Here is a 13,125-nt window from a genome sequence, read left to right on the forward strand (position 1 = left end):
TTCTTGGTTGACAAATGGACAGAGGGTATCCTCAGTTGATATAGCCGATATAACATGGTCTGATCATGTGACCATAACGATTGAAATAACAGAAAATGATGCTTGCGTCAGCTTCAGAGAGTGTTACTGCAATACAAAACTTATACAAGATTTCACCAACATTAGTATGCTTCCCCAGCATCTCCAAGAACTCTTTCATTTTATTGCACCCTCGGTCAGTGATACATTTATCCGAGGGCTTCTCATCCAATTAAGTACAAGGGACAAAAAGGCTAATGCCCTGTACACACTTTCCAACAACAAAACTGTTGATCTTTTTTTGAAGGGTGTTGGCTTAAACTTGTCTTGCAAACACACGGTCACACAAATGTTGGCCAACAATTACGAATGTAGTAACTTACAAGAGCTATGACGGGCTGATAAAAAGGAAGCTCAATAGCCAGTGCGCCACCCTTTGAGCTCCATCTGCTAATCTCGTGTTTATCTTGTGTTAGTAAAAGTTTGGTGAGAGACGATTTGCGCTTTTCAGCCTTGTGCTTTTCAGTTCGTTTCTGCTTTTTAGGTTGTGCTTGTCGGTGCGTATCTGTTCTTCAGTGCGTGGTTGTCAGTTTATTTCTGTCTTTCAGTGTGTTCTATTTATAGTTTGCTTCTAATTTTCGGTGCGTGCTTGTCCAGTCGTTTCTGATTTTCAGCTCATTCTTGTCAGGTGCTTTCTGATTTTAAGTGCTTTCTGTCAGTTCGTTCTGAGCAGCAGTTCATTTATTAGCCATGTTGCGGTTACGTACTCGTCTTAGCCCCTGTACACACGGTCGGAGATTCTGCCAACCAAATCCGTCGTATTTTGTCCGTCGGACCGAATTGTGTCCGAAACTGTTGCATACACACGGTCTGACTAAGTTGTCGAAAAATCCGATCTTTCAGAACGTGATGACGTAATTTTGTTACGATGGGACTACATTCAGGCTAGTAACCAATAGCTTTGATGTAGGAATTTGTTCTGAGCATGCGTGGCACTTGGTCCGAACAAAATTCGCTACACATGATCGGAGTATGTCCGATCGAATCAGTTGGTTGGGAAATATTTCCAACATGTTGGAAAATTGGGTCCGAGGGATATTCGGACGGAATCAGTCCAATGCATACCACACACAGTCGGATTATGTGACGACACGTTCCGATAGGACACATTCCGACGGATTCTCCGACCGTGTGTACAAGGGCTTAGGCCGCGTACACACGGGCGGACTGTCCGCCCAACTAGGTTCGTCAAACAGTTTGACAAACAGTCCGTTCAAAATTAGAATGAACGGACTTGACCACACACGACGAACGAACAATCCGCTGAAAACTTGCGCGATGACGTGAACGGCACGTACGACGGGATGAGAGATTCGAAGTCCAATACACTGCAATGCAACCTTCGCCGTGTAAATTCTTTCTGAGCATGCGCGAGACTTAGTTTCTCGAACAAGCCTACACACGAGCGGACTGTCCGCTCAAACCAAGTTTCAGCGGACAGTCTTACGGAAATTCCGAAAAACTTTGTTCGTCAGACTGTCCGCTGAAACTGTCCGCTGAAGCCCACACACGAGCGGACTGTCCGCTGAAACACTGTTCAGCGGACAAAGTTGGGCGAAAAGTCCGCCTGTGTGTACGCGGCCTTAGAGTTCATGCTGTTGTTGGGCTTGGTGTTGGAGTTATCGCTTTGACCCAAGCCCAGTACATGAACAGGGGGAGGAGGAGTTCTTGGACCAAGAATTGTTTGCTTAATCGTGACCAGTTCTGACATATGCCTTTGCTGCGGTAGCTCCGGGAGAATAATCCTGATGATTTCAGGAATTATCTCCAGATGACAGACTCCGTCTTTCACCGTCTATTGGATTTGCTTTCCCCTTATATTACTAAGCAGGACACCTGCATGCGGCAAGCCATCTATCCTGAGCAAATGCTCGTCACCGCATTGGGGTACTTGGCAACAGGGAGCAGTCTCCAGGACCTCAAGGTCATGACTGGGATTTCTCCCCAGGCTCTGGGAATCATTATACCAGATACCTGTTCTGCCATCATTCAGGTCCTGCAAAAGGACTATATTAAGGTAAGTTTTATCCTTTGACATCACATTCTATGTATTTAATGTTTGATAATATATTGTATTTATTTCATCATTCCATAATTACCATGATTGTGATATGTCCTCTTTGTTCTCATGTGCTCTTTGTCCTCATGCATGCTGTAAACTTGCACTGCTTCTTTTTGTCCTTCACACATATTTACCTTCACTAACCTCCCCATGATGCTATTCTGGGCCCATAAACACCTAGCCTAGTCACTTAACACTGTATTTTGTCAGCTCCATTGTAGTGCTTACCCTAAGCACCCCCTAAAATATGTCCAAATGTTATTGTTATCCTTAAATTCAGGCAGAGTGCAATAGGCTTTTTTTCTGTGTGGCCAAAACTCATTTGGAACCCTCCCTCCCAACCGCTAAGTCAACCGATACCAATAATCTATCTGCTGACTTTGCCAAGCCCATACACACTATACCTACCTTTTTTGTGGTCATATTTATGGATGAATTCACTAAAGTATGTAGTGCAAGTGGCTGCCTGAATATTTTCAAATGGTACTATTTAAAGTCTTGTTCTCCTATTATCTTGATAGGTAATTTCAGAATTTAAAAATGTGCTTCAATTTGTACAGTGCATATTCATATTTTTGTATTATGACACTTCTTACCTGTCCAGTGGGCTGCCAATAGTGTAAGTAAGGAGGGGCTGGCCAAAGTAACACATATTATTTATGCATTCAGCTCTCAATAAAGTGGAGTGAGTTACCTGTCCAAAACATCCCACCCCACTATAACATCTCTACAATGGGCTATCAGAGGGGGTTAGGAATCTGATAAGTGGACCTTATACTTTTGTCTTTAAATACTCATTTATTCATAAATGTTATACTTATACAGTTTCCTTCCAACCCACAGGAATGGCAGACTGTGGCCTCCCAATTTCCCCATCTTCCCACCACCCAACTTGGGCTCATACTACTTCAACTATAAAGTATTATGATGTTGGCGGCGGTGGTGGCGACTTATAAATTCCTATATCTGGACGTAGGGAAGAATGGCTGTATGTCTGATGGAGGAGTGATCGCCCAGACTGAATTTTACTGATGTCTCCAAAATGGCACCTTGGGGTTGCCACCTCCAGGAGGATAATGTTGCAGACCTCAAGTTCCTTTTTGTGGCGGATGAGACCTTTGCACTGGGGGAAAATCTGATGAGGCCATTCCCCATGAGGACCCTGACCCCAGAGCAGAGGGTTTTTAATTACCAGCTGGCTCGTGCCAGAAGAGTGGTCAAGAATGCCTTTGGCATAATGGCCAACCGGTTCCAGCTTTTCCTTACACCCATCAATATGACAGAATACAAACTCAATCACATTGTCTTGAGCTACTGCATTCTGCACAACTTTCTACAGAAGAATGCAGCCAACTATCTTGTCTCAGTTGCAACTGAGGCTGACTTTTCACCTGACCAAACAATGACGGCGCTTGAAACTGGCCGTCCTGTACTTCATGGGCAGGGGGGCAATTGATTTACAAAATAATCTGGAATCTGTTTAATAGCTTTTTGGGAAAAACTAAACTCATATTTCATTTTAATTTCTGTTTGTGTTTCTTATCTGTCTCATAGGTTCTCAAATGGCCTTTTATTTTTGTCCATTTTCTTCAATAGTGCAAATGTAACTTATTTGATACATGAGGTGACAATCTCTTCACCTAACTATTATGATGTGCCGTGGGTTTGTTACACACACACAATGTTATTGTTGGTAATGTATGTAATGCATTAATGATAAAAAATAATCATCCTTTTCAACTCCATGAATTAAGTGCTTAGAGTCCCTAAAATTTCCTGATTTTTTTAAATTTTACAGCACCGTGGGGGTTATTTACTAAAAGAAAATCCACTTTTCACTACAAGTGCCCTGCCAGTGCACTGAAGGTGCACTTGTAATGCAAAGTGTATTTTCCTTTAGTAAATAACCCCCATTGTCACTGTAACTACACCAACTTAAAAAATAAACTGGTATTGAGCATTAAAAGAAGAAGCCACACATTGTTGAGCATAAAACATTTTACTCCAAGCACATTCACATGTGCTTTATAAATTGTTTTGGAACAAACCAACATCTTGGTGTATAACATGTATGTTTGACATAAACATTTTTTGCTTTTTTGAGGGGCTAAACGGGCATGTTTAAAAACATAACATACACATCCCCAACTCAGGAACTTACAAAGTTCAACTTTGTTAAAGTGAAGGCCATGTGAGACATTAGTATGTCAAAACTGATTTGATTTTGCCTTCATGAGATGGGGTGATCTCAACCCTGTAAAAGCCAAATTTTGAAGATGCACACAAATTGGGATTCAAAATGAGAATTTCCCTCATGATCCCATGCCTAAAATGTGTTTATTTCCCCTACATCTATTTTGCTAAAGCCACAAAACACACAGTGTGTCAACATGTGCTATCTGCCATCTTGTGATATCAATGTACGCGTTTTGTGGGCACAAACCCTTCCTCCAAACTAAAGTAGGTGAAAGGAAGGGGTTACACCCCCGAAACACGTCCATTGATCCCCCATGATGGGAGCTAGAACATGTTGACACACTGGACCTTATTTCAGAAAGGACAATCCACTTTGAGCTACAAGTGCACTTTCAAGTGCACTTGGATTGCACTTGTAGTGCAAAGTGGTTTTGCTTTTTTTTAACCACTTGAGATCCACGCTATAGCCGAATGACGGCTACAGCGCGGATCTCCTTTTCTGGGACTAAGTCTATTGACGTAGTCCCATGCACGAGCGTCCTGCACGCCCCCTGAGGGGCGCGCGCGGCGCGCTCTGTGATCGGCGAGTCTACGAGACTCGCCTGATCACCGATCCATGCAAGGGGTCGACCCTGACCCCTTATCACGTGATCAGCTGTCAGCCAATGACAGCTGATCATGTGATAGAATGGAGCCGGTAATCGGCTATTATTCCTCCTCGCGCTGACAGCGCGAGGAGAAAAAAAAAAGCCGTTCACCGGCGGCCGTGATCGGGACATCAGTCCCAAGCACGGCCAGCCCTGCCAGTGCCCACCTGCCCCCTGCTAGTGCCCACCTGCCCCCTGCTTTGCCTGCCTAAATAAAAAATGTGCCCCCCCTGTCAGTGCCACCCAGCAGTGCCCATAGTGCCACCCAGCAGTGCCCACAGTGCCACCCAGCAGTGCCACCCATCAGTGCCCACAGTGCCACCCAGCAGTGCCCACAGTCTGCCTCAACAAAGGTGCTGCACCCCAGTGCCATATATTCGTGCCCAGCAGTGCCGCCCATCAGTGCCCATCAGTGCCCAGCAGTGCCGCCCATCAGTGCCCAGCAGTGCCACCTATCAGAGCCACCTATCAGTGCCACCTATCAGTGCCCATCAGTCCCATCTATCAGTGGTACCTATCAGTGCCCCTTAGTGCCACCCATCCGTGCCACCCATCCGTGCCACCCATCTGTGCAACCCATCCGTGCCATCTTATCTGTGCCCGTCTTTGCCCATCAGTGCCGCCTTATCTGTGCCCATCGGTGCCGCCTTATCTGTGCCTATTAGTGCCGCCTTAACTATGCCTATCAGTGCCCACCAGTGCAGCCTATCAGTGCCCACCAATGCAGCCTATCAGTGCCCACCAGTGCAGCCTATCAGTGCCCACCAGTGCAGCCTATCAGTGCCGCCTCATCAGCACACTTCAATGAAGGAGAAAAATGACCTGTTTGCAAAATTTTATAACAAACTATTAAACATGATTTTTTTTTTTTTTTTTTTTGAATTTTTTTGTTTGTTTAGCAGAAAATAAAACTCCCAGCTGTGATTAAATACCACCAAAAGAAAGCTCTATTTGTGGGAAAAAAATGATAAAAATTTCATTTGGGTACAGTGTTGTATGCCCGCGCAATTGTCATTCAAAGTGCATCAGCGCTGAAAGCTGAAAATTGGTCTGGGAGGTTTAAGTGCCCAGTAAGCAAGTGGTTAAATAAGCCACAGTGTGTCAACATGTGCTAGCTCCCATCATGGGGGATCAATTGACGTGTTTCGAGGGTGCAACACCTTCCTTTCATCTACTTTAGTTTGGAGGGGTAGGCAGATAGCACATGTTGACACACTATGTGCATCTTCAAAATTTGACTTTGCAATTCATTTAACACTTTTAAAACATGTACAACAATAACGACAACTTAAAAAAAATGTTTAGATTTGGCCTAAAATATCAATGATGTTGCTCAGTCTTTTTTGAACATCATGGATATTGCTGAAATTTGTTTCTTCTTCCACAACATCCACATCACCTAAAAGTAAAAAAACACACCATGTGTTATAAATATGCAGGCATCCATCTATTACCCGAAGCTAGGGTCTCAGACACTGACCTGTTGTCAACACCATTTTGACCACTTCTCCCAGCACTTCCTGAACCTCTGCATCCACATCCTTGTGTTTTGTGGTGAGTTCCCTTTCTTCAGTAGGTGTGGGGTTACTGGTGTCCTCAGATGTCCCAATTCTTTTCTCACCTATGTGAATACAAAAAAGGTATACTCAGCAGATGGATATTTTAGGCTAGAAATAGTAATATGAAACATTACTTGGAAGTGTCGTCCAATTGTCTGTTTTGGTTCCAAGCTGAAGACTTTGAAGAGATTTTTTCCCTTTCAAAAGCTGGAATACTTACCTGTTTTGTTCAAGTTTCACACACGGAGAGACCCCTAGTATCCACTGGAGCACCTGCGAGGGACAGCATAACAAGGTTGTTATGCTGTCCCACACTAGTGCTCCTGTGTCCAGATGTGTAAACAGCTGCTGAGTGTCCTCTCCTTATCCTTACACTGAATCAAGTTGTCATTTCATTATAGTTTCAAACACACCTAGACAACAATATAATAAACTTATTTTAATCAAAATAAGCATGAACAAATATAGTTAACCTGCATCTGCCAAAAACTTTGTATTAGTGGTTGAATGAACAATGTTTAATACAAACAATTCCTGTGCCCATGAACCTCAAACTTGGCATTTTAAACTGTACAGCAGTAAAGAAAAGCACATGAACCAGCATGAAAGTAATAATAATAAAAATAATAGGAACACACAACAAATTCTTACTTTTTTGCAGCACTTTCTTGATCTTTCTATACTAATCTTGCTCCCTCAATTTCAGGTCTGACCAGCATTTCCTCAATTGCTCCTTGGATCATCGTACCCCAAAAGTCCTGTGCAGACTTCTCACAACTTTAGTCATGATCTTGGCCTTTCTCACATTAGAGTTTCTGTACAGTCAATGCTTCTCATCATAGTCTGTCCTTTTCAAGATGTCCACCATCTCCACCATCTTTTCAAAGGACATATCTGAGGCCTTATATCTCCTCCTGGATGTGGAACTGCCTTGCTCCGGGCTTTCCTCATAATTTCTGATAGTAACAGCACACACCTGCTGTGTCTCCGCCATGTGCTCTCCCATTGTCCTGAAAGAGAAGAGGCGGAGAATACACTAGAAATAAGGACAGGGGCAGAGTTTCACGCATGCACAGTTATATAAAGCATAACACACAGGTGACATACGTGCGATCTGTGAGTGGAGGACGGTGGATTGTTAGCGACGATCGTTCAAATGAAGGTACAATTTTAACTCGGCGCATCAGTGGTTAGTGGCCTATACTGCTTATAGATTGAGGCTTATACCGACTGAGCATCCGCCTCGCTGATAATAGCCTTCTAATAGCCTTCTTGATCCCCTTCAGTCTGGATTTTCTTCCTCAACACTCCACAGAAACTGCTCTCCTAAAACTAACAAATGATCTACTAACGGCCAAAACCAATCAACACTATTCTGTAATCCTACTCCTGGACCTCTCTGCTGCCTTTGATATGGTTGACCACCTCCTCCTCAAAAAAAACTCCACGCCTTTGGTCTCTGAGACTGTCCTCTTTGTTGGTTCTCTTCCTACTTATCCAACTGCACCTTTAGTACAACTCTGCTTCCTCCCCTACCCTTCCTTTCTCTGTTGGGATCCCCCAAGGTTCAGTTCTTGGACCTCTCCTATTTTCAATCTACACCTCCTTCCCGGGTCAACTGATAGCCTCCCATGGCTTCCTCTACCCCTCAGCTCACTTCCTGTCTCCTCATGTATCACTAATTTACTATCAGATGTATCAGTCTGGATGTCACATCACTTCCTCAAACTCAATCTATCCAAAACAAAACGTATCATTTTTCCACCCCCATATGCCCCTTCCCCTGATCTCTCTGTCAAAATTGATGGCACAACTATAAGCCCATCTCCACATGCCAAGGTTCTAGGTGTAGTACTGGACTCTGAACTCTCCTTCAAGCCTTCAAGCAACACATCCAATCACTGTCCGAATCCTGCCGCCTCAACCTCCGCAACATCTTCAAAATATGCCCCTTTCTAACCAATGACACAACAAAGCTCTTAATTCACTCGCTGGTCATCTCTCACCTCGACTACTGCAACTCCCTTTGCATTGGCTTACCTCTACATAGTCTATCACCTCTTCAATCCATCATGAATGCTGCTGCCAGAATCATCCACCTTACTAATCGCTCTGTGTCTGCCACTCCTCTCTGTCAATCCCTCCACTAGCTACTAACAACTATGTACAAAGCCATCCACAATTTCACCCCCAGCTACATCACTAACCTAGTCTCTAAATACCAACCTACTCATTCTCTTTGTTCCTCTCAAGACCTCCTGCTCTCTAGCTCCCTCGTCACCTCCTCTCATGCTCGCCTCCAAGACTTTTCGAAATCCTCTCCAATCCTATGGAATGCCCTAGCCCAATCTGTCCGCTTATCTCCTACTTTATTAGCTTTTAGACAATCCCTGAAAACCCTTCTTTTCAGAGAAGCCTACCCTACCCACACCTATCAACTGTATTTTCATTTTCTACATCAGCTCATCCCCCACAGTTATTACATTTTGTTTCCACTTGACCCTCCTTTCTAGATTGTAAGAACTAATGAGCAGGGCCCTCTGATCCCTCCTGTATTGATTTGTATTGTAAGTGTACTGTCTGCCCTCATGTTGTAAAGTGCTACGCAAACTGTTGGCACTGTATAAATCCTGTATAATAATAATAATATTGGGACAAGATTAGGACAGTTTAGCCTGATATTAGGGTTTGTCTTGCAGATAAAATGGTTGACAAATTCATAGCCCCTGATTTCCTGCCCAACTTCATAGGCAAGTACAGGGAGCTGCCATGTCTCTGGCAAGTCCAATGCAGGGACTATTCGAACAAGCAAAAGAGGAAGGCAGCACTGCATAAACTGTTGGTGAAGCCTGTGTATCCCACGGCAGACATCACCTATTTGAAAGCCAAAATTGGCAGCCTGAGGAGCACATATAAAAGGGAACGCAAGAAGGTCCAGGATTCCATGAGATCTGGAGCAGCAGCATATGACGTATATGTCCCCAGGCTGTGGTACTACGACAGCCTGCATTTTTTGTCTGACCAGATGGAACCCAGGCCATCGCTATCAACACTTCCTTCCACATCAGCTGAGGCTCCTGAGGTCCAACCTTGGTCTTCCACCCAGGAAGAAGATGTCGAGGAGCCAAGCTTTACCCAGGTATAGCATTGTTGAAGATATTTCTTGTCAAAAATGTAATGATGTTAACTAGATGTTATTAATCACAAGTTTCTGATTTATCAAAGTGGTTTACATATCAATAGACATTAGTAGCCAAAAATGATTGGGACAAGGATGAAAAATGCTGAGGTCAGAATGATCATCTTTTCTTTGTGGTAACATTCAATTTGCAATGTTTGAGGTTAAAAAATACAAGATTATAATGGTGTTGTGGTAATTTGACACACAAAACTAAAAAAAAAGTTATTCTGGAGATCACTAGAAAAAAAAAAGATTATTCTTGAGATCATGAGAAAAAAAAAGATTATTCTGGAGATCACGAGAAAAAAAATAAAACAAAAAAAAATATTATTCTGGTGATCACTAGAAATAATAAAAAATACGTTTGTCAGAACTCTGTGAATATCAGCAGCAAATCAACTTCATTATTATAGCATTATTAAGAAGAGAATGCGCTGCATTGAGAGATTTCATAATTTGCTGCGTCACAAAATTGATATCTCCATTGCGAACGCTAGTTGTACAAGACCGAGGGCTTCCAGCTTGTACTTGATTCCTAGCATGCGTGAACTTTTGTGATTTCAATGTGGCTCATCTCACAGTTCAAATGTATGCCTCTTTGGTTGGCATTAAGGGAAGACATGAACTCCTGCAAATCCTGATGGTCCCCATCCCATAGGAGGAGGATGTCATATATGCACCTTGCCACTTGGCAGGATTTGTAGGAGTTCATGTTTTCCCTTAATGCCAACCAAAGAGGCATACATTTGAATTGTGAGATGAGCCAAATTGAAATCAATTTTCTGGACCTCAAAATTTCGATTATAGGAGATAGGTTGGCTATGTCCACATTTTTTAAATGTATGGATAGAAATTCATTTATCCCTGCAGGCAGTTGTCACTGCCATCCATAGTTAAAATCAGTCCCAAAAAGCTAGTATATGAGACTTAAAAGGAACTGCTCTGACCAATGCGATTTTTTGGTGCAGGCTGAAATTCTGACCATAGAATAGATAGATTTCTGGAAAAGGGATACTCAAAGGAATCCTTTTTGAGACAATTAATTGTATGAGTAGGGATGAACTACTTGTAGAGACAGAGCCACGTGTGAATGAGGCCTTTTTCCTGGGGTCCCCTTTGTGACTACCTACTCTCTACAACATAAAAGTATTAAATAACTAGTTTATAGGCATTGACATATTGTCAATAATGATGGGGTCCTGAATAAGGTACTGACTGATAAACCTTGTGTTGTATTAAAGGGGGCCCCCTCTTTGAGAAACAGAGTAGCCCCAGCCCCAAACATCCTAAACCAACCCATTGAAAGATTATGTTTTTTTCAACCAGTTAACAGGGTTTTATCACTGCAAAAGATGTAGGGTTTGTTCTTTGAGTGTATATCCTCATAGACTGACCACAACTTTCACCTCCACTAACACACAGAGACAATATGTGATAAAGTCATTTTTCACTTGTACCACAGTGAGGGTGGTTTATATGTTGCAGTGCCCTTGTGGCCTGCAATATGTAGGCCGAACTAAATGCCCTCTTCAGGTACACCTCAATGAGCATATCACCAACATTAAGATTGGCTTTAAAAACCAGTAGAGTATCGAAGCACTATTTTGTTTGGTTGTGGTTGAATCTGCACTGAGTGGTCAGAAAGTGTATATATCATTCAATTGTCTTAATGCTTAATTTCTATAACTGTCAGTGTCCAAAATCACAACCAATCCTACAAAAGGGGGAGATGTATATTGCATCCTGCTTCAGCGTGAGATGTGGTGGATCCACACGCTTAACATTAAGGTTCCTCTTGGTATGAATAACAGAATGGATGTTAATATCTTTTTGAAATAATCCATTAACTTATGTTATGCTAATAGATTTGTTAATGCTTTTTTGATGCACTCGTTTGAAGTAAATGGTTAATGTTCTGTTTAACCCTTGCCATAATGGGATTTCTGACCTCTATCTGAACATCCCCAGGTGTTATTATTTGGTTTGTTATTCTTAACTAAGTTTACTCCGCCCCCTTATTTTCTAACGCTTAATGTACACGGGATGTTGTAAAGCCTCTCCTGAATGATTTAACTTGACAAATAGTAACTGACGTTTAAAAAAGGCTGTTTTGCAAGGCGCATGCGTGACAGCTCTCAAGATGGCCACAGACATCTAGAGCTCCGCACCACCACGGCCGACTAATAGCCACAGAGTGCTCCCCCGCATTCCACACCAGGATGCACGAATGGGGGCAACCCCAGGGAACCGACCGATGACCACGGCTCAGGTGAGGAGAAATCTCTCACGTCAGATGACAGCCGTGGCAGGCCTGCTCAGCTATGCCAAGATGGCAGACGCTCCACGAGGAGATCGCACAGGAGAAGATCCAGAGGACTCCGTTGTGGACCAGGACTTGATCCCTCTGCCATCCCCAGGTGCAGCTTAGCCTCCCCTGCACCTGGCCACCTCTCCCAAATCCATGGAGTCTCTGTTGGGCAGACTGAACAAAGGTCTCCCTCTACCCCATTGCTGGATCCTAACACAGGCATGCTCCTGGCTGTGAGTGAAGCTAATGAAGTTATTCCTACCTCCACTGACTTCCCCTCCATGATGGAGACATTTGCACAAATGCTTTTTAAAAAACCTAGCATTAAATGCAGCACAAATCATCTCATCCATCCACGCAGATCTGTAGCACATAGGAATGAGGATTGACATGATAGAGAAAAAAATATGATCAATCAGTAGCAAGGATTAATCAAAATTCTTCCAGGCTTCAAGTTGCGCAAGATCAACTAGAAATCACATTCGCAAAGATCGATGACCTTGAGAAAAGATCGAAATGCTACAGCTTTAGGGTAAGGGGGCTCCCTGAATCAGAAAATGAGGTTCAATTGGCCGTCAAATCACACATTATGGGACTTATCTCAGATCACAGCCTAGAACTGGAAAGAGCACACAGGGCCCTACAACCACACCGCATGGATGGTCTCCCTAGGGACATAATTGTAAAGCCCCACTTGTATTCAGTAAAAGAGGAAGTGATGAAGAAGTCAAGGAGCTCCAATACTCACATATTAAATGGGCACAAAATGCAGATTTTTGCCGACCTATCCCTGTTAGGATTATTCTTCTCCTGGGATCAGTCAAACTCCAGATGTATTGAAAAGAAGACAATTTATTTCAGATGTGTCACACAAAAGGATGATGCTTACAAGCCAAAAGATGCAGTAAGAATCACACAGAGATGTACATCCCCCTCCTAATATCTACAATGATATAGCTGTAATGCTTCTATTGGCTGAGGAAACACAGATAGCGTGCATGGTACAAAATTGTACTTTATTTGGCTAATTGGTGTTTCCTGTACAGTCTTGTTCTACAATATATGGTTAAGCCTAATCATCTCACAACTTATGG

Source organism: Lithobates pipiens, unplaced genomic scaffold (assembly GCF_037356315.1).
Source record: "Lithobates pipiens isolate NorthernLeopardFrog02 unplaced genomic scaffold, aLitPip1_a1.2 Scaffold_22, whole genome shotgun sequence".
Classification (NCBI taxonomy): domain Eukaryota; kingdom Metazoa; phylum Chordata; class Amphibia; order Anura; family Ranidae; genus Lithobates; species Lithobates pipiens.